We start from the raw sequence: 23,716 nt of genomic DNA, 5'->3' as shown, positions 1-23,716 counted from the left end.
CTTTTATCAAGGGTTAGTATAAGATAGACTGCACAACATGCAATTATGGAATATTTGGTGTATACATTAGTATAAGATAGACTGCCACAACATGCAATTATGGAATATTTGAATGTTGGACAAAAAATATAAAATAAAAAATATAGGCTATTATATAGGCAATATAAATATAGGCACGCAAAGGATATAAGGGGGATGGGGTGGGATGGGCTGTCAGGGGGAACCTGGGGGTGGGGGTGAGTCAGAGAAATACGTGAGCAAGCAGCTATTCATAGCTTTCAAGGGGGCGTTACGTGTGGCCGGGAACGCCCACCTGATCTCGCCGCTATTCGTAGCTTTCAAGGGGTGTTACGTGTTGCCGGGAACGCCCACCTCAAAAACAAACAAGTTTATTTAAAACGGAAGTGATTGTGAAATCGACAGAACACCGGCCGTGGTAATAGACAACGTCACGTGGGGGATGGGGTGGGATGGGCTGGCAGGGGGAGCCTGGGGGTGGGGGTGAGTCAGAGAAAACATCACCAGGCAGTGGAATCTGTCGTTGGTGTTGGGCCTGAGATAGAGATTGATTGAGATTGTGAAAATGGTCTCCGGTGTGAAGAAATATTAGGCTAGTTTAGTAGTTCCTCAAATGGGCCAAAATGCATTTTGGCCAAGATAAAAAATGCTGGCTGTTGACGCGATGGTTGCAAAAACTGACAACAAGGCTGTGTGATCGTTGTCAGCTGACTAGCATGCTGGTTTATAAAGGCGAGGGGCTTCCTGTCGTTGCATCATTGATGAATGGGGGTCCCCAGTCGTGACTCAGATGCGTGATGCGGTATACCGTGATGCGGTATTTGATCCATTTAACAACTATTTGCTAAATGGGCCTAATTACATTTGTCTGTGGTCAAAACTTTGCCCGTGGTTAAAAACATCATAGATGTTGCAACGCTCTGCTGATAGGGGGCTGATAATTAAATCGCGAAAAAACAACAAAACAAGACTGGTTAAAGTGATATGGAGGAAATGCATATAGTGTACTTTGGGGAAGTGCTGGATTAAACACTTTTCACAAGAAAAGTGTTTTTTAAACACAGGGCGAAATGCAGAAGTGCCCTTTGGAGAACAAGTGAAATAAAGCATTTTGCACATAATGGTTTAAACACAGGTTAAAAAAACAGAAGTGCCCTTTGGAGAAGTAGTGAAAAAATGACTTTTGCACAAAAATAAGCCACGCCCCTTTTTCGAAAATGCGGAAGTGCCCTTTTTGCGGAAGTACTGAAAAAATGCGTTTCTCTCTCACTTTTTTGAGTGTAGGTACCCTATACAACTACTCACAATGTAGAGGACTTCCAGCGGTTTGATGGGCTGTGATCGTCTTGAATCAGCTGATGACTGGCGAATGACCCACTCTGCTGCCCTGACAACCCTCACCGTGCCTTCAGATGGAATCACTAGGCCTCCATTATTTCTTAGAGTGAGCAGGTGGTAACTCTTGTCCTGACTAGCAGATGCAGCGTCCGTCACCAGGCTGGCACGGCAGACATCACAGGACAGCTTCTTCAATGTCCGTCGCACAACAAATCCTAAAATTAGAGGTAGACTGATTAATAATATAATAACTTATAATAATAATTAATAAGTATGGGGAAATTAGAATTTCCAACTGTGAACATTTCTTTTTTTGGACTATCATCCAATTAATCAGCAATCGTTTTCACCCTAGGTTTTGACTATTGGCACAATCAGTCAACCTCTACCTGAAATGTACACAAGGGCGTTGTCCACAAGACCATCGAAGCGGGTGGGGAGGTAGCTGTGGTCATGTACAAGGGCAGGAATGTCAGCAAACGGGGATGGAAGATCTTCTCCTTCTTCAGCAGAGGACATATCTACAGCTGACAGGTTTGTAGATATAGGTCGATTTGGTAGGACTGGGCAGCAGAGGACAATGCAACAGCTGGTAGGGACTCAGTGTCATCCTGTGCCGTCACGTTACCTTTGGAGCTTGGTTTAACAACCCCACACCGGGCCATTAGCTTTCTGAAAATGTACTTGAATTGGCTGCATTGGGGTTGTTATTCGAGCCACCTGAAACAAAAAACACAAGATATACGAGTTTATTGCACAGATATTCAATCTATCTTTATGCAACCAAAAAAAATTAGCCACCCCTGAATGATATTCTTCCACGTAAATTAAGTTGAATGACATTATCATACAGTTCAGTCTGTATCACAGTGGTGACAAATTCTGCAAACAGATAGACAAACATATTTTTCTAAATACTCAAAATGGTCTTCAGAACCGCATTTCTTAAGAAAAAAAAAACATATGGACAGACAAACTGAAAAGAATACAAACATATGCTGACACTTCGTGTCACTTGGTATTGTGGCTGGTAAATATGTACCCTACCGGATGCTCTGATGGAGTTAAAGAGAAGTTCCAAGTGGTCCTGGCTGAACCTGTAGGACAGGACATATCGCTGTCCCTCAAGCAGATCAGGAACCATCAACATCAACATGTCAATGTTGATGATGAAGCCCAGGATAGAGAGGAACCTTCAAACGCAAATATTGTATTACTATGATGATCCTGCCAAAACAGTACACAAGAAATCAGGGATGCAAACACGCTATAGGGTGAAAATAGTGAATGCTCCCAGAGCAGCACTTCTCAGGGAGCTACCACGGCAGACACAAATCCACATTTTACACAATTCACTTCATTGCCACATTTTGGGAAAAAACGGTAACCTAAAGCTGACTAGTTTGCATCCCTTATCTTGAAGGTATAATCAGTGTGAGTGTGCTAAAAGTAATTTTAAGGATCCTAAGATCCTTACAATTACTTTTAGGACACTAAACTTGCTTGAATCAATTCACAACAGAACGTGCAGACCATGCAATACATACGAATATGAATAATACATACCACTTTATGACCTCGATGCAGAAGAGTAGGGCATCTCATGAACTTGATGCATACAGGAAAGAACATCTTATGAACTCGATGCAGAAGAGTAGAGCATCTTATGAACTCGATGCAGACAGGACAGAACATCTTATGAACTCGATGCAGACAGGACAGAGCATCTGAACTCGATGCAGACAGGAGGAGAGAGCATCTAAACTTGATGCAGAAGATAGTAGAGAATCACATAAACTTGATGATAAACAAGAGAACAGCGCATCTCATGAACTTATGTCATGGACTTTAGGGATGCACTGAAACCCGGTAGAGTTAAGCTATTGGTAATAGTTAAAAATATTACATACTCCGTCTGAGCACCAAAGCAGTACTACTTAGTTTTACCTTAGATAATTGAATGATGTGTAAATTGACCACTTGTATACATCTAACAAAGAATAAAATAAACCCTTATTTTCTAAATCAGCAATCTCATTCTGATAATTTCTTAATAATTAAGAATTTGGACTGGGTATTGGTGACTACTGAAAAGTTGAGTAGTTGTACTCAAACTTGTGTGGGAGGTAAATGGTATCAGTGCATCACTAACAGAACATTCACTATTTTAAAATACCTCTTTGTTCTGTAAAGGGGTGTGCCATCTTCCATCTTCAAAGTGAGCAAGTACCCCCTGGCTCTTGACAAGAACTCCCTGGTGCTTGTCAAATTCCTAGAACCAAGGGGGGCTTTGAACCCTTTGGCTCTGGGATTGCGGCTGTTCAAGATGTCGAACAGCCTGTCCGTTATCTATAAACAAATATGTAAATGAATTGGAAGCACTGAAATCATCACCATAACTGTGTCAACAGGTATCAGATAGTAAGTATGAGGAATAGTTCATCTGTGGCTGTGCTTTTTACAAATAAAGTGCTGCATGTGACAACAAGGGTGCTTCTTAGGTAAGTATGAGGTAAGTATAAAGAGTTTTAGGCAAGTGCTTGCATATTGTTGAATTTGAAGGCAGTCATAATTATTTAACCGTTCCCGATGCCCAAATTCAAATGTTAATGTAATAATGTTATTTTATACAACGAACAACATAACAATATCAGAAATTAATTCTGCAGACCATAATCAGTGGGAATGGAGGTATTGGGCCCTATCGTTGCAATCGGCGTAGAAACTGCGTTTAAGGCCTAGCGCTAGGCCGCCTAGCGCAGTAAGTGGGTGTGGACCAGCGCACTCCCTATCTTGGTATCGGCGCTACACTCAGCCTCAACCATTATAACCACGCCTTTTAAGCATAGAATTATGCATAGTCCGCTCATTGGAGAATTGCAGTAAAGAGTCACACTCTTGCCTTTTAAGCTCCAATTCCTGGACAAATCCGGTAAAACCAGACAAAGCCAAGCACTCTGCCCCCCCCCCCCCTCCCTTCATCCAGTCTGTCTGTCTCCATATATAGGCTATTATTCCATATTATTATGCTTCTCAAACCAATCTAACTGCAGTTTAAATACTGCAAGCATGTAAATACCCTACACTATAGCAAGATCAAAGTGAAAAGAATGTTCTAAATGCATCAGCTAGAAAAATATAGCCTATTAGATTGGTGAAAGTTTGTCCAGAAAGATATCATGCAGGAAGGATGATGCACATAAATATACCCTACATTATGTAAAGTCATTGCATAAATGTGTTTTTATTGTAAAACTAAATGTGAAATAGGGCCAAGTTATTGGAGCGGACATCACAGTATAGCAGATGCCAGTAGAAGCGCGTTCCGCTGTCACTTATCTAAATCACGTTAAATCGACAAGGGGTACAGTATATATAGGCCCAGGAGGACATATATGTTTCACATAGGGTGGTGTTTTCATTTCGATGTTTTATTTGGTCCAATATTGAAATGTTCGACAATTGCAGGTTGTGTTACCATTACACATTATTTTGGGAGCATGTAACCATATATTTCGGCTCATTTGGTTGCTATTTAGTAGCGAAATAAAGTACCACAATGCATGCTGGGACAGGCCAGGCAGTGAATTTACAACTTATTTTTCCTATGGGAAGTGTGTTGTGTCTGTCTGAGCGAGGGAGTCAGAGAGAGAGAGTCGTATTGTGCCTGTCAGACTGAGGAGAGAGGGAGAGAGTGACACAGAGAAGGGTGACAGAGGGGAGCCAAAGGGGAGCCAGACGCAACCAGCACACTGAATAGGCCTGGTTTTCAAAAGCGCAAAGCGCTAAATTTACGCCAGGTGGGAAGATATCATTACGCCGACATTTAACGCCGAAACGCCCATTCTCGCCCATTCAGGGAGTGCGCCACGCCCATTCGGCCTAAAGCGCATTTACCAGCCTAAAGCCATATTGATATCTTCCTGAGGCAGGCGCAAGGCACGTTTTTTCGCACCGAAGGCCCGTTTTAGCGCCGAAGGCCTGTGGGAGAATAGGGGCCATTATGTGTATATACTCTCAGAAACAAAAAAGTTTGATTTTCATCATAGCCGATGGCAGCCATATTTGATTTGGCCATAGCGTCATTTGTGACGCTGTGGCGGACGAGCACCTCAGTGATTTTTCATGTCTAGGGACCCATTGACTCAGTTCAAGTGAGAAATTCTCCTAACACCAAATTGTTAACGGGGTCACAGGCCAGGTACAGGATTATATAGCCACACAAAATTAACACTTCTAGCTTTAGCGACGCCAACTGTACGTGATCCAGCAACTGCGGAGGTGCATTCGGTAAGTGTAGGCATTTTGAGATGTCCTCTTTAGCGTAGCAACCGTTAAGTTAGCGATAGCTCGTTGCTAACGTTAGTTGTGGACACAACCTAGCATGCTGGTCCACGGACGCTAATCTGATTGGCCGCTGGGAGCCTGGGGTGGGCTCTCCCTCAGCGGCCAATAGGAACTGTTAGTTCTGAATATATTATAGAAACAGACCATTCTTGGGAAGCGACGAGATGAGGAAGTGAGAACTCCGTCACAACGAACGGGGTTGCTATATTTTCGACAAATTAATCCAGAATCATGTTTTATGGACCAGAGACACACATTTTTAAGAGGTTACAGCTGCACGAATTGGGACCTTTGATGTTGTAACCTTTATAAATGTTGTTTACTGTCAATACTGTTATGTTAAGCAGCTGGTTTGCGTTGTTTTGAGTCAAAACAACAAAAAACCCGCTGCTTAACATAACAGTACAACATTTATAAAGGTTACAACATTAACTAATTCTCTGCCAAAGACGTACCCGGACGTACTTTTAACAATGGCGTTCTGTGCCAAAGACGTACTCGGACGTACTTTCATGTTTTGGCTGTTTACATTACATCAGACACTTTCCCAGCCTGTGACATTGTTTCAGGTCAAACTGATAAAAGGAACCCGCTAGTTTAGTATTTATGGGTGGAGCCTGTGGTCGAAACAGAGTCCGACCCAGAGTTCTCGGATGGCGACGATGGCGAGGAAGACGCCGGCGTTTTTGTTGTTGCTCGAAGGCTCCCCTTCACAGCGTTCTGATCCGTCTGACACAGATGAATCGGAGGAGGAGAAATGGGTGCCACTTGGAGAGAGCGATGACGATGGTAAAAAGTAGCCTATTTTTTGTATCGCGTTTGAGATGAAATGATCACACACAACATTCGAGTATAATTGTCACGCATTGTTTATAACTTATGCCGCCGGCATGACTCGCTTCACGTTTCCTCTTGCCAGCTCTCCCTCTCAAGGGAGAGCTCTGTCACACTCAAGGGAGGGGGAATCACATGGATACGTCAAACGCGTCAAACCGCGTCACACACCCGTCCCCAGCAACCAAGGCGAAACATGTGTCACATAAACATTTCAAAGTTTACAGCACTAACGTAGCTATTGTGTGATCTTCTGTGCTAACGTTAGTTATGAGAGGTAACGTGACAGCAGGTAACGTTACAGCACTCGTTATTCCTGTGTGTGTCTGTTTGTGTGTGTGTGTGTGTGTGTGTGTGTGTGTGAGAGAGAGAGAGAGAGAGAGTGTGTGAGTGTGACCACATAAGGGTTCGTTCCATTTGTTTATGCTTTTATCAAGCTAAGCTAAAAATCCACATGGCAACTGTAAAAGTAAATTATTTATTTGATTTTGTGCACATACTGTATTTATCATACTTTGATAAATACTGCGGCCAAGCCTCATCTGTCAAGAAACCCCAGGGGCCAGACTCTCTCTCTCTCTCTCTCTCTCTGTAGCCGCTCACTGGGCGGGATGGACCGACACAGCTCCCTCAAATACATTCTCTTATTTTTTATTTTTTATTTATTTATTTGGGAAAACAAATACTGTATATGTCTGATGTGTCACTGAGGCAAAAAATAAAAGGCTCAAAAGAGAGTTCTGCTTGAAACGGTGTCCTTCACTAAAAACCTCTTTTTCTCCTATTTATGTCCCAAGGAAGGCATTTTTAGTGAAAACAAGCTAACTTCCACTGCTTGTAACTAAACAAGGAAACATGGGAGAGTTTCAGTTTTTTACAAGGGGTAAGAAGAGAGTCTCTGCTTTATTGTGAGATATGTTGTGTAATTTTATTCCTAGCACAGAATATTCTGTGGGTCCTGGAAGATCAGGAAATATGCTCAAAATCCTGGCACTGGGAGCACACAGACCGAAATGACCCTGGCAGAGAATGAGTTAACTATGTCAAAAGTTTTGACATAGTTAATGTTGTAACCTTTATACATGTTGTTTACTGTTAATACTGTTATGTTAAGCAGCTGGTTTGTGTTGTTTTGACATAGTTAATGTAACCTTTATAAATGTTGTTTAGCCTACTGTTAATCAGAGTTGGGGTCCGTTACTCAAAAAAGTAATGTATTACACATTACACAATACTTTCCAAAAAAGTAATGCCTTACTTTACTTGATTACTCCCTGGAGAAAGTAATTTGTTACACTACTCGTTACATTACTTTTGCGTTACTCCGTAACATCGCCTGAGATGCATTGTCACGTAATTTGCCAGTTAACAATACAACATTAAACCTTACATATATGCCCATATATTAGCACAAATCTATATCGTAATAAGGTAGGTTGCAAAACTTTTCCTGTCTGATGGTGGCTGTCCATTCCCTGCGATCTGTATTTTCCTCAATATGTTTCTGAAAAATGGCGATTTCATTCTACTGTTGAAACTGGCAACATTTCCTCTGATCCACTGGGATCATAATTCAGGCCGGGCATTAGATACCAAGCAGGCCAGGCCGATATGGGCCGACGCGCGTGCCGGCGTCCTAAGGGCGCAGGCGAAAAATTTGGGCTGTTTGAAGCCCAATTTGGGCCGTTTGAAGCCCAATTTGGGTCGTTTGAAGCCAGATTTGGGCTGTTTGAAGCCCAATTTGGGTCGTTTGAAGCCAGATTTGGGCCGTTTGAAGCCCAATTTGGGCCGTTTGAAGCCAGATTTGGGCCGTTTGAAGCCCAATTTGGGCCGAGTCCAATTTTACAATGAGATGCACCCACTTTAACCCTGAATAAAGTAATCAAACCACTAGTAAACCAGTAGGCGGCGCCTGGCCTGCTGTTCAATGAGTGGCCTGACTGCGGGCACCAATTTCTTTTTTTCTTTTTTTTTTGCAGGCCAGGCCAGGCCACCGGGCATTTGCCCGATGTGCCCGATTATGCAGTCGGTGCCTGCATGTAGGCAACAAGCCTGTCCATCTCTGATTTTGGTGTTACCTGGTGAAAAGCAAGCTTTTGCTGCTTGCTTGGGGTCGAGGCGGGCGACTCAGCTTGGCTCTGCAACCAGCTTTGTGTTAGCATGTTTCCACTGCAGATGCTTTGAGAGGTTTGATGTCTTGTCCTTCCGCGCAACAAAAAGTTGTTGTAGAAGACGGGGCTTACAATTATGCAGATTATTACGGAGTATACTGTACCGCACTGCGCCTGTGACACGTTGAAAGGAATAGGCTACATAGTAATACACTAATGGACTGTTAGACGTTTTAAAAACAGTAAATGCATGATCTGTAATAAGATTAAAATACTGTGATAAAGTTTTAAAAGATCATATCATCATAAAAACCTATAAGATGTCAAAATGGTTAAAAACAGTAAGAATTCATATCCTGTTATCAGGAAATGCTAAAAGGCGTTCAATTAATTTGTTTATTTCATCATTTATTTGTTAAAAGTTAAGCTAAAAAGAGTATTATTCAGTGATCTGCAATGTACCCTTAATCAACTAGCTTGAGATCGATTGCTTTTGTCTCCGCCCACATATCTAGGAGAAGGGGTCTATTTCCTCATTCAGTAAAACGCTGTCACAGAGGAAACACACTCTCATCACTCTCGTGATTATTCTCTCCTTTACAGGTATGTTGTTGCTCTTTCACACTGCTAAGCGGTTGTACTCTGTTCAGAACATGTTTTGAGTGTAAAGAGATGGTGCACGTGACGTTTTGACTGAGTTAAAATAATGTTTGCCGAGTATGGTAAAGTGCTTGTGTTATAGGAGTTTCAGGCCCTGCTGGTTTACAGAGTTCAACCTGTGTTCAGCCCAGTGCTGCCGCCCTGTGGCGGATTCACGCATGCACAGGAGTAAATAGGCTATTTTGCACAGTTGATGGCATTTGTTTATTTGGTTAATTTTATGCAGCTGTGTAAATGCATTTTCCACAGTATTTTGTTTATTGTTATTTTGTGACTTTTGTACGTTTTCTGAGAGTTTATTACCACATTTATGCACATCTTATGTACCAGTAACAGTGGGGAAAAATGGGAATTATGTCTCTGATAAATACAAGCTGTAACTTGAACATGATACTGCTATTGCAACTAATTTGTTGAATGTATATTTGTAAAATGTGTATATCTTTATGATGTTTGATTCAGTAAAACGCTGTCACAGAGGAAACACACTCTCATCACTCGTGTGATTATTCTCCCCTTTACAGGGGTACAACACGCCCACTTCACTATCAGACGTTCTATTTGGAGGGGTATTTTACAGACCCCATCGCTGTATGTGGGTTTCTCTTATGGTTTACTTTTACATTTCATTTCATTTTTTTTGTCCAATATTCAGATATTCCAGAATTGCATGTTGTGTTAAAATACATATTATTATTTCTATCGAACACTTTTTAGCCTTATTTAATTGTAAAACCGAGTGTAAAAAGTTATGCAAAGCCTTCTGGGAAATTTAACCTGTGGAAGAGGAAAGTGGACGGAGTTCCCAGCATGCCCTTGGGAACTGTGTTTATGTGTCAATTGTTTGTTTGTCAATGTGTTTTGGAGGTTACAATGATTTCTTGTTCTATATGCATGATGTTAGTTATCTGATAAGTTATGTGTCGACTAATAGTGCTGTTCTGCATGCTAATACAAAGTTGAAATATTGGCACCATGGGTGATTCTGCTGTGCAGTTAAGTGACCTGTGTGGTGGGACACAGGATCTGCTATTAAAACGGAGATCTTTTCTCTCTATACTTATCTTGCTAGTACGCAAGTAACGAGTTTGATTAGTAACTGTAATGTGATTACTGAACTTAGCTACAGTAGTGCCTTACACTACTTGTTACCGACAAAAGTAATGGGATTACAGTAACCCCAACACTGCTGTTAATACTGTTATGTTAAGCAGCTGGTTTGTGTTGTTTTGACATAGTTAATTGTAACCTTTATAAATTATGTTTACTGTTAATATTGACATAGTTAATGTTGTAACCTTTATAAATGTTGTTTACTGTTAATACTGTTATGTTAAGCAGCTGGTTTGTGTTGATGTTGACATTTTCATCTTCTACGCATCACTTTCTAACGTTACGCACTATTACTCAGCAAACATTTCCTCGATCTGTGTTGATGTTATCGCATCCAATCAACGTCGGTTCAAGACGTGGCTTTAATATTATCATTTGCTGCGATGAAAACATCTTAATGAGATGGTGATTTCTAGCAAATCATATTTTAGAGTGTGTATCTGAATAAATACTCACAGGAAGCATGTCTGCCTTTATTTTGACCATTTGCCGACATGAAAATATAAATCTTTGGGGAAAATATTGATACTTTTTTAGCTTGAAAGGGAGGCGATATTGATGTGAAGGCATTTCTGCATCTCTTTACAGAACAGGACAATTTGAGATTTCCCTCCTGGCAACACTGATTCTAGACTGACCGGGATGCAGAACTGAGTCCGAAGCAACAGCATCGTGACAAATTGCAGGTGCCAGGTGATCTAAACCATGCTATGTTATTGTAACAGACTGTATACCAGAGACCATTATGTTGTTGTAACAGACTGTATACCAGAGACCATTATGCTATGGTAACAGACTGTATACCAGAGACCATTATGTTATTGTAACAGACTGTATACCAGAGACCATTATGTTGTTTTAACAGACTGTATACCAGAGACCATTATGTTATTGTAACAGACTGTATACCAGAGACCATTATGTTATTGTAACAGACTGTATACCAGAGACCATTATGTTATTGTAACAGACTGTATACCAGAGACCATTATGTTATTGTAACAGACTGTATACCAGAGACCATTATGTTGTTTTAACAGACTGTATACCAGAGACCATTATGTTATTGTAACAGACTGTATACCAGAGACCATTATGTTATTGTAACAGATTGTATACCAGAGACCATTATGTTATTGTAACAGACTGTATACCAGAGACCATTATGTTGTTTTAACAGACTGTATACCAGAGACCATTATGTTGTTTTAACAGACTGTATACCAGAGACCATTATGTTATGGTAACAGACTGTATACCAGAGACCATTATGTTATTGTAACAGACTGTATACCAGAGACCATTATGTTATTGTAACAGACTGTATACCAGAGACCATTATGTTATTGTAACAGACTGTATACCAGAGACCATTATGTTATTGTAACAGACTGTATACCAGATACCATTATGTTATTGTAACAGACTGTATACCAGAGACCATTGTGTTGTTTTAACAGACTGTATACCAGAGACCATTGTGTTATTGTAACATACTGTATACCAGAGACCATTATGTTATGGTAACATACTGTATACCAGAGACCATTATGTTATTGTAACAGACTGTATACCAGAGACCATTATGTTATTGTAACAGACTGTATACTACCAGAGACCATTATGTTATTGTAACATACTGTATACCAGAGACCATTATGTTGTTGTAACAGACTGTATACCAGAGACCATTATGTTATTGTAACAGACTGTATACCAGAGACCATTATGTTGTTGTAACAGACTGTATACCAGAGACCATTATGTTATTGTAACAGACTGTATACCAGAGACCATTATGTTATTGTAACAGACTGTATACCAGAGACCATTATGTTATTGTAACAGACTGTATACCAGAGACCATTATGTTGTTGTAACAGACTGTATACCAGAGACCATTATGTTGTTGTAACAGACTGTATACCAGAGACCATTATGTTATTGTAACAGACTGTATACCAGAGACCATTATGTTATTGTAACAGACTGTATACCAGAGACCATTATGTTATTGTAACAGACTGTATACCAGAGACCATTATGTTATTGTAGCAGACTGTATACCAGAGACCATTATGTTATTTTAACAGACTGTATACCAGAGACCATTATGTTATTGTAACAGACTGTATACCAGAGACCATTATGTTGTTGTAACAGACTGTATACCAGAGACCATTATGTTATTGTAACAGACTGTATACCAGAGACCATTATGTTGTTGTAACAGACTGTATACCAGAGACCATTATGTTATGGTAACAGACTGTATACCAGAGACCATTATGTTATTGTAACAGACTGTATACCAGAGACCATTGTGTTATTGTAACAGACTGTATACCAGAGACCATTATGTTGTTGTAACAGACTGTATACCAGAGACCATTGTGTTGTTTTAAAGGTCCCAATTCGTGCAGCTGTAACCTCTTAAAAACGTGTGTCTCTGGTCCATAAAACATGATTCTGGATTAATCTGTCGAAAATATAGCAACCCCGTTTGTTGTGACGGAGTTCTCACTTCCTCATCTAGTCGCTTCCCAAGAATGGCCTGTTTCTATAATATATTCAGAACTAACAGTTCCCATTGGCCGCTGAGGGAGAGCCCGCCCCAGGCTCCCAGCGGCCAATCAGATCAGCGTCTGTGGACCAGCACGCTAGGTTGCGAGTTATCGTTAACTTAACGGTACTACGCTAAAGAGGACATCTCAAAATGCCTAGACTTACCGAATGCACCTCTGCAGTTGCTGGATCACGTACAGTTGGCGTCGCTCCAGCTAGAAGTGTTAATTTTGTGGCTATAGACTAAATGGTGCAGGTAGCTTGAGTGAGATTGACCCGCGCAGTATGCAGGAGGAAGCTAGTGACGTTCCAATCCCCCCAGATTCCCCTCTGGGCAAACGACGCGTTTGGGGGTGTGGCTTGGAGGAGACTGCAGGGGGACGCTGGATAGGGACAAATCCAACTCTGGCAGTTCTGAGCTTGTGACCACTCATTACAGGGAGGGCTGACAGCAGTATATATGCATTTACAAGTAAAAACAGCTTTTGCACGGAATGGGACCTTTAACAGACTGTATACCAGAGACCATTATGTTATTGTAACAGACTGTATACCAGAGACCATTATGTTATTGTAACAGACTGTATAGCAGAGACCATTATGTTGTTTTAACAGACTGTATACCAGAGACCATTATGTTATTGTAACAGACTGTATACCAGAAACCATTGTCTTGTTGTAACAGACTGTATACCAGAGACCATTATGTTGTTTTAACAGACTGTATACCAGAGACCATTATGTTATGGTAACAGACTGTATACCAGAGACCATTATGTTGTTGTAACAGACTGTATACCAGAGACCATTATGTTATGGTAACAGACTGTATACCAGAGACCATTATGTTGTTGTAACAGACTGTATACCAGAGACCATTATGTTATGGTAACAGACTGTATACCAGAGACCATTATGTTGTTTTAACAGACTGTATACCAGAGACCATTATGTTATGGTAACAGACTGTATACCAGAGACCATTATGTTGTTGTAACAGACTGTATACCAGAGACCATTATGTTATTGTAACAGACTGTATACCAGAGACCATTATGTTATTGTAACAGACTGTATACCAGAAACCATTATGTTGTTTTAACAGACTGTATACCAGAGACCATTATGTTATGGTAACAGACTGTATACCAGAGACCATTATGTTATGGTAACTGACTGTAAGCGTTCCAGCTGCACAACGCTGTAATGTAGGCTATTGGGTGACATCAGACAACTGATTCTCCGTGAAGTCGGGGTAGATTTCTTCCCCCAAATTTACACGTCGGGACGACTTTGAGTGGTGTTCCAGTGTACTTTCTCTAGTAGGAGAACAGAAAATCCCAGCATCCGAGTTGTCTGGAATGAGTCCTGTCTGTGTGTCTTTGTCTTTCATACTGAACAGTTCAGATGCAGCCAGGGATGCTCTGTATATGTTAGGCAGGCATAAACTTTATTTAGGCAGACAGAACGTCCGTTACATAATGTCACTATATACTGCAAAGGCTTGAATCAATGGACCATAGCCGCAATCAACATTGTGACATTATTTTTATTTTGATGAATTTGAATGTCGTGGGTCCCTAGATTTCTGCGACGTCAAAATAGGGTCACGAGCCAAAAAAGTTTGGGAACCCCTGCGCTATATAAATCCAATCAATTGAATCACTGGTCCACATTACTGGTTCATTGTGTATTAATTCCTCTGCGATTTAATACTGGTGTATGGGTTTTATCTAGGGCTGTCAATCGATTAAAATATGTAATCGCGATTAATCGCATGATTGTCCATAGTTAATCGCAATTAATCTCAAATGAATCACATAATTTTTTATATGTTCTAAATCTACCTTAAACCGAGGTACCTTAAACATGGGAGCTTTGTGCAAAGATGCACTGTTGTATTAACTCATTGAGTGCCAATGACGACTTTAGTCGTCAATTCGGATAGTAACGTTGAGTGCCAATGACGACTAAAGTCGTCAATTGCGTTTTTTGACGGTGGGACGTGGATCAAAGCCAGATCCATCTCCTGTAAAATTTTGGGGCATGTTGAATGTGTATAACCTATTTTACCGACCCATTAGGTGGCGACAGTGCTCTCCAGATTAGAGAAAGTTAAGGGGAAAAAAAGCAGAAAAAGAGAAACTGATGCATGAGCCAGAGCGGCACAGATTGCTCTGGCTGCCTGGAGCCAACGTTAGCTGCGAACAGCAGTCAATCCGCTCCCACAAATGTCTCTGTCTCTGCTGCATAGCTTCTCCACACGATTAGCCGCCAGAAAATAAAACCAAAGCCACATATATATACAGTGTCACGCTGGGTGCCGGCGCACAAGGCTGAGTGCTCCGAAAATAGACTGGGTGCAGCGCACTTTGAAACGCGCAGCAGAAAGCCTATAATCGGACGCAGCTTCATCCCAGCTCACAACCAAAACCCCAGAAACGCAGACGAATGCGAGCCCCATCCAGACTCCCCCGATGAGCGGCCACCATCTGAACGTGGATCCGTGAGGCAGCAGGGCCTGCCATAGCAGGAGGCAGAGACTCGCCTGACACACGCAGCAGCCAGCACAGCGAGCAGAGCCACCAGAGACACTCCCACGGAGGAGGAGTTTGGAGTTGAGGGGGGTGTGGGTGCTGTTTATTAAGGGAAATTACTGTTCAGATGTTTCAGGTCAGAAAATATTAGTTTCAGAGTCAGTGATTTGCTTGAAATGCTTCATTTCACAAAAGGCTCAATATCTCAGCTCCTAGATGGAAACGCCTTTTTTTGCTGTTTTTGACCTATCTTCTCCGGCTGATAACTAAAGAACGGAAAATGATATCAATAAACTTTTTTTTGCTGCTGATACAATAGAGTCTCATCGTTCTTTGTGCGTGTTCGGTGTTTACATAAATATCACATATAATATCACACAATATTCTGTGGGCCTCGAGAAATCATTGAAAACGCTCTGAAACTCTGGCACTGGTCCGTTCTCCAAAAGTGGCTGGCACTCAATGAGTTAATACTGTTATGTTAAGCAGCTGGTTTGTGTTGTTTTGACATAGTTAATGTTGTAACCTTTATAAATGATGTTGACTGTTAATACTGTTATGTTAAGCAGCTGGTTTGTGTTGATGTTGACATTTTCATCTTCTACGCATCACTTTCTAACATTACGCACTATTACTCAGCAAACATTTCCTCGATCTGTGTCGATGTTATCGTATCCATTCGACGTCGGTTCAAGATGTGACTTTAATATTATCATTTGCTGGAATGAAAACATCTTAATGAGATGGTGATTTCTAGCAAATCATATTTTAGAGTGTGTATCTGAATAAATACTCACAGGAACTATTTCTGCCTTTATTTTGACCATTTGCCGACATGAAAATATAAATCTTTGGGGAAAATATTGATACTTTGTTAGCTTGAAAGGGAGGCGATATTGATGTGAAGGCATTTCTGCATCTCTTTACAGAACAGGAGGCACAGTGGCACTCTGGTATGACAATTTGAGATTTCCCTCCTGGCAACACTGATTCTCTAGACTGACCAGGATGCAGAACTGAGTCCGAAGCAACAGCATCGTGACAAATTGCAGGTGCCAGGTGATCTAAACCATGCTATGTTATTGTAACAGACTGTATACCAGAGACCATTATATTATGGTAACAGACTGTATACCAGAGACCATTATGTTATGGTAACAGACTGTATACCAGAGACCATTATGTTATTGTAACAGACTGTATACCAGAGACCATTATGTTATGGTAACAGACTGTATACCAGAGACCATTATGTTATGGTAACAGACTGTATACCAGAGACCATTATGTTATTGTAACAGACTGTATACCAGAGACCATTAAGTTATGGTAACAGACTGTATACCAGAGACCATTATGTTATTGTAACAGACTGTATACCAGAGACCATTATGTTATTGTAACAGACTGTATAGCAGAGACCATTATTGCAAATTAATCACATAATTTTGTATCTGTTCTAAATCTACCTTAAACCGAGGTACCTTAAACATGGGAGCTTTGTGCAAAGATGCACTGTTGTATTAATATGGGTAGTAGCTATTATCATTAGTATGGGTAAGTATTTGGCCATTGGTATATTGTTATTATTGCTACTAGTTACTGGGAATACATATCTCTAAGGCTGCACTGTGTAAGTTAACCGTGCTATCCAGGAGCAGCTGCGTGCCAGCTCTTTCCCCCTCTCGCTTTCTCTCTCGGTCTCTCTCTGACTCTGGTCTGATCGCCCTCCCGTCTTCCTCACTGTCTGTCTGTCTGTCTCGCTCGCTTTCTCTGTGTCTCTCTCTAGTCTCCTGCCCCCCCCCCCCCCCCCCCCCGCTCTGTGTGTGTGCGTGTGTGTGTGTGTGTGTGTCTCTGCAACGGTCTGATCGTGCTGAGGTGCTCTGTCTTTCTCTCCCTCACCCAAAATAAGGTTTCAAGATTCAAGATTCAAGATTTTTATTGTCACTCCATGGTACAAGTATCACGTGTGAAATTCTTGTGCTGTGGACTCCGTTTACAACATAGTACAAATATAACAGGGCATATGAGTGCAAAAACAACAAGAGACACAACAAGCAATAAGGCAGTATAGTGATAAGACAAGTCAGAGACAGTGGCATATTCACTGCACATAGGTGCACATGTCGTGTGCATACTTTAGACGTGCTTAAACATTTTAAATTCGGCGTATTTGACATACAGGTGCAAATAGCATATTCCTTATTAAACATACAATTAAACTTGGCGTTTTAAATTCGGCGTATTTGACATACAGGTGCAAATAGCATATTCCTTATTAAACATACAATTAAACATTAGACATACGTAATGGTAGCAGCTACAGTACGGTACAGTACGGCTACTACACTATTTGTGTATGTTAATGAGTCTCGTGGCCTGCGGGAAGAAACTGTTCCTCAAGCGATTTGTGCGTGCTTTCGGAACCCTGTATCTTCTCCCTGAGGGTAACAGGGAGAACAGGCTGTTGTGGGGATGGTTTGTGTCTTTGATGATCCTCAGGGACCTCCTGAGGCACCGCTCTTTATACAGTTCATGCAGATCTGGCAACTCACATCCTGTTACGTGCTGGGCCGCGCGTCTCACTCTCCGTAGCGCCCTGTGGTCCATGGTCGTACAGTTCCCGTACCAGGTGGTGAAGCCGCCAGTCAGCAGGCTTCCAATGGTGCCTCTGTAGAATTCCCTGAGGATTTCTTTCCTTAGCCCAAATTTCTTCAGGCGCTTGAGTAATAATCAAGAGGTAAAGGTAAAGTAAAGTCCCAACGATTGTCAAACACCGGAGTGTGCAAAATTTGTTGTCTGCATTTGACCCATCCCCTGGGGGAGCGGTGAGCAGCAGCAGTGCCGCGCTCGGGAATCATATGGTGATCTAACCCCCCAATTCCAACCATTTGATGCTGAGTGCCAAGCAGGGTCCCATTTTTATAGTTTTCTGTATAACTCGGCCGGGGATCGAACTCACAACCTCTCAGTCTCAGGGCGGACACTCAAACCACAAGGCCACTGAGCTGGTGACAAACTGCAGGACACTTTCTAAATTTTAACCTGAACTTGCCATTAAACCCATTTTCTTCCTCCTTTTCTGCTCACGGAGATTTCTTTCTGCTTGCAATCAACGTTACTGCTTCCTGATTTCCCAAACTACGGGTCGGACCAAGGCTCAAACATCACAGAAAGTGCATGCGTTAATCGCGCGTTTAAAAAAATAGTGGCGTTAAACGGAATTTGCGTTAACGCGTTATTATCGCGTTAACTTTTTTTTTTTTTTTTTGTATGTTTATTCATTTTTTAGCCATCAGAGGGGCAAATAGCCATCAAAGAATGCAATAACAAATAATATGCCCTCCGTCCCCAGCCACCCACAACACAACACATACAATCTCCACAAAAACAACAACAGCAAAACATAAAACCAAACACACAAACAAAAACAAACGCACAGAGCACCCACAGCAGGCAGAAGGTTAAAAAAACAAAAAACACAGCAGGGGTATACAGACCCAACAAATGGACAAAGGCCCACCACACGTCACACGTCAGACCAAGCCAGTCCACAGAGACCACTCCGAAGGGCCCGAGCCATTATCGCGTTAACTTTGACAGCCCTAGTTTGATCTATTCATTGTGTATTTTTTTACATCTGTCACAAATAAATAAATAAATTCATAAATGCCATAACATGCTGCGCCCATGGCGCATCATCTCCACAGTCTCCACCCTAGAAACCGAGTGTTAGCAGCGCACGAGTTTGCTGATTTCAAGAAAGTGAATTATATGAGATGTCTGTTGGACAGCAGCACTTTTACTGTATTTCAATTCACATGAATGAAACGTTATTATTTCTTCAGTAGGTTTTAGTCTTCAGATAACTGCTTGGATCCTACAATCACTGCTTCAGCTACATTATTCTTATTAGTAGGATTGTTTTTGTGGGTGTTCCCCGTCTTACCTTCTGTCTCTGTTTGATGATGTCAGAGCTGATTGGCAGAAAAGAAGAGACATCTGGCAGAGGAGGAGAGGAACGCTGTCAAGATGAATTCTTCAGAAGAGGTGAGAGAAAAATATCACTGTTGTATCACTGATGTTGCAACACACACGCACGCGCGCGCACACACACACACACACACACACACACACACACACACACACACAAAAGCAAAATCCTGATTCTTTCTTTATATCTTTTTATGGAAACAGAAAGACACCAGTGGACCCAGATGTCACCGCTGTCATCAGTGTGACAAAACATTCACAAGACTTCAGCTGTTAAAGCAACATCAGAGAGTTCACTCAGGAGTGAAGCCTTACTCCTGTCAGGAGTGTGGGAGCTGTTTCAGTCAGTTAGGTACCCTAAGAAGACATAAACACATCCACACTGGAGTCAAACCCTACAGCTGTGACCAATGTGGGAGCAGGTTCAGTCAGTTAGGTAGCCTAACAACACATAAACGCATCCACACTGGAGTTAAACCCTACAGCTGTGACCAATGTGGGAGCTGTTTCAGTCAGTTAGGTAGCCTAACAACACATTAACGCATCCACACTGGAGTTAAACCCTACAGCTGTGACCAATGTGGGAGCAGGTTCAGTAAGTTAGGTAACCTAACATCACATAAACGCATCCACACTGGAGTTAAACCCTACAGCTGTGACCAATGTGGGAGCAGGTTCAGTGAGTTAGGTAGCCTAACAAAACATAAGCGCATCCACACTGGAGTTAAACCCTACAGCTGTGACCAATGTGGGAGCAGGTTCAGTCAGTTAGGTAGCCTAACAACACATAAACGCATCCACAATGGATTTAAACCCTACAGCTGTGACCAATGTGGGAGCAGGTTCACTCGGTTAAGTAACCTAACATCACATATACGCATCCACACTGGAGTTAAACCCTACAGCTGTGACCAATGTGGGAGCAGGTTCAGTCAGTTAGGTAGCCTAACAAAACATAAACGCATCCACACTGGAGTTAAACCCTACAGCTGTGACCAATGTGGGAGCAGGTTCAGTCAGTTAGCTCACCTAACATCACATAAACACATCCACACTGGAGTTAAACCCTACATATGTGACCAATGTGGGAGCAGGTTCAGTCGGTTAGCTCACCTAACAAGACAAACGCATCCACACTGGAGCTAAACCCTACTACTGTGTCCGCTGTAAGAAAGTGTTCAGACACTCAAATACTGTGAAGAAACACCGCTGCATCTAACCTGCTGAAGAGTGCCTCCACTGTCCGCAGCAGGAACAAGCTTCTCTCTGTCCTATACGAGGGAGCAGGATGTTGGTAAACAAACGGCTTTAACAGACTTCCGGGTGCAACTGCTGTTTGTTTTAAACAGCAGTTGCACCCTCGAAAATCTCTGGTACAGTGCTGAAGCAGGAAGTGACGTTCCACTTTGCCACTCTCTTGCAGGCTGGGGCCAGATGCAGCCTGCCAAGTGGCCCCCCAAACATTTTCTAATTCACAATGAAAACTAACGTTAAATCAAGTTTGACTGAGCTCCAGCTGAATTGCCAAATATCGCCGCCTGCTCGCAGTGTTGTTGGGGGTAACGCCTTACAAAAGTAACATACTGCATTACATGTAATATATCACTTTTACCAGTAACTCACTATTCAAACTTATTACTTATAGGAGTTCAGTAATATTATACCAGTTACTTTGTCAAGTTACACATTTATTTACTTTTTCAAAGCATATATTTTAATAAAGATACAATCATTTCCTAATCAAATTGTGTGTTTTTTAATGCAAATAACCACTATAGATGACAATAACAAAGGAAAAGGATAACATTTAGAATATTGGATGGTTTACAATGACTTCAAGAAGGTTGAAATTATTTTTCGGGATATTCAGTGGTGACGATGTCATTCTGCTACTGCTGTTATTTTGGTGAAAGTAATGCAAATGTAGTGTAATAAGTAATGAGTTACTCTAATCAAATGAATCTAATCTGTAAACTAAAAGTCTCAGAAAAATGTGGAGGTGTTGTTATTTATAGGTTTTTATGAATTGATTTTCTTTGTCTGGCTTGAGACCAAATTGGGTACATGGCCTAAAAAGTTTGACCCCTGCCCTAAAGAGTTTTTGTTTGAGACAGCACAGCCGTATGTCTTGGACAAGTCCAAGATATTTATAATTCTTTGTATAATTCAGCTCCTTATCCCCAAATTGAAATGGAAAAACACTTGTATGCTTGTTTGGGTTTTTAACATGCATAATTTCCTACACCAATTATCTGCACATGTCAACATCTTTTGTAAATCAACTTGTGTTTCTGTCATCATAATAATGTCATCGGCATAAAGAAGAATGCTAATGTCTTCCTCTCCACACTTAACCCCACACTCACAGCGTCATTGTTCCCGGCTACTTGGCAGCTACTACTAGACTGACTGACTGGGTCACGGGGCTGTAAAAAAGAAAACGTCACATGTGACATTTCAATCAGGAGAGACTAGAGACCAAAGGATGAATAAAGTGATATTTATTACAATAAAGTGAATAATTTACTACAGAAAGAATGTTGAGAATAAAGTATTGTTTAGTCTTTGGCGGTTAGACACCGCAGGGAGATGTTGAGAGAGCTGCACCAGCCCAGATCAGCATCCAGATATATCCCCCTGCAGTGTCTAGATACTGGTGGTGCTGGTGATCTCCTTCTGAGACTCATGACTCTTCCGACTGAAGAATGGGATAGGACTGCGATGACCGGGAGGAGAAGGGGAGGAGGGTGCGAGCCTGACAGCAGCGATGATTGAGAGGCTGAATGAGACAGAAACAAGCATATTTAAGGAACCCGCCTCCAAGCAATTGGCTTACGACTGGGTTGTGGAGCAACGTGATAGGGTGAGAGGTGATCAGAGCAGTGATGTGACACTATGCAATTGGTTAACAGAGACTGGGCGGCAACCAGCTGATTGTTCATTGAAACCCAGAAATTGACAGCTTATTATGATCTTGTGAGTAGATTGAAGAGTGGAGATATAAAGTGCATTAAAGAAGTGTAAAAGATATTATAGTCTTCCTGCTTGAACTTACGTTGAGAACTACATTTCAATCAGGAGAGACTAGAGACCAAAGGATGAATAAAGTGATATTTATTACAATAAAGTGAATAATTTACTACAGAAAGAATGTTGAGAATAAAGTATTGTTTAGTCTTTGGCGGTTAGACACCGCAGGGAGATGTTGAGAGAGCTGCACCAGCCCAGATCAGCATCCAGATATATCCCCAAAAGAGGTGCAGCTCAGATCAGCATCCAGATACATCCCCAAAAGATAGGCGAAAGCCCAGAAAACACAGCACTATGAATTTCCCAAATGGAAATGAACTTACCAGTAAGAGACGAACAGGCAGTAATATCTTACCAGGAAAGCGTGATCACTGAGGGATTAAACATAATTAAGCATGGCAGAACATATCATTGATTAGAAGCAGCAGAATTTCATGAATGAAAACAAGAGCATCCTGAAATTAGCATTAGGAGCATAACCAGCAATGCGAGTATGTTAGGAACTGACCTGCATGATTAAAGTCCGCAATGACCCAAGACAGTAACGACTTGCTTGATGCTCATAGCCAGTAGCTTATACATTCACCTGAATAAGACTTATCCCGGGCTTGACCTCGTCAACCGGTAGCTTATACATTCACCTGAATAAGACTTATCCCGGGCTTGACCTCGTCAACCGGTAGCTTATACATTCACCTGAATAAGACTTATCCCGGGCTTGACCTCGTCAACCGGTAGCTTATACATGCACCTGAAAGACTTATCCCGGGCTTGACCTCGTCAACCGGTAGCTTATACATGCACCTGAATAAGACTTATCCCGGGCTTGACCTCGTCAACCGGTAGCTTATACATTCACCTGAATAAGACTTATCCCGGGCTTGACCTCGTCAACCGGTAGCTTATACATGCACCTGAAAAGACTTATCCCGGGCTTGACCTCGTCAACCGGTAGCTTATACATTCACCTGAATAAGACTTATCCCGGGCTTGACCTCGTCAACCGGTAGCTTATACATGCATGAACATGTCAGCCTTGACATGGGGTCAGCACTGACCAGCATGATAGTTTTAAGGTCAGCAATGACCAGCATGATTATGTCAGCCTTGACATAGGGTCAGCAATGACCAGCATGATAGAGTTTAAGGTCAGCAATGACCACTGACCAG

The sequence above is a fragment of the Poromitra crassiceps genome (genome assembly GCF_964638095.1).
Source record: "Poromitra crassiceps genome assembly, chromosome: 5".
Classification (NCBI taxonomy): domain Eukaryota; kingdom Metazoa; phylum Chordata; class Actinopteri; order Beryciformes; family Melamphaidae; genus Poromitra; species Poromitra crassiceps.
This window is presented reverse-complemented; position numbering follows the sequence as displayed.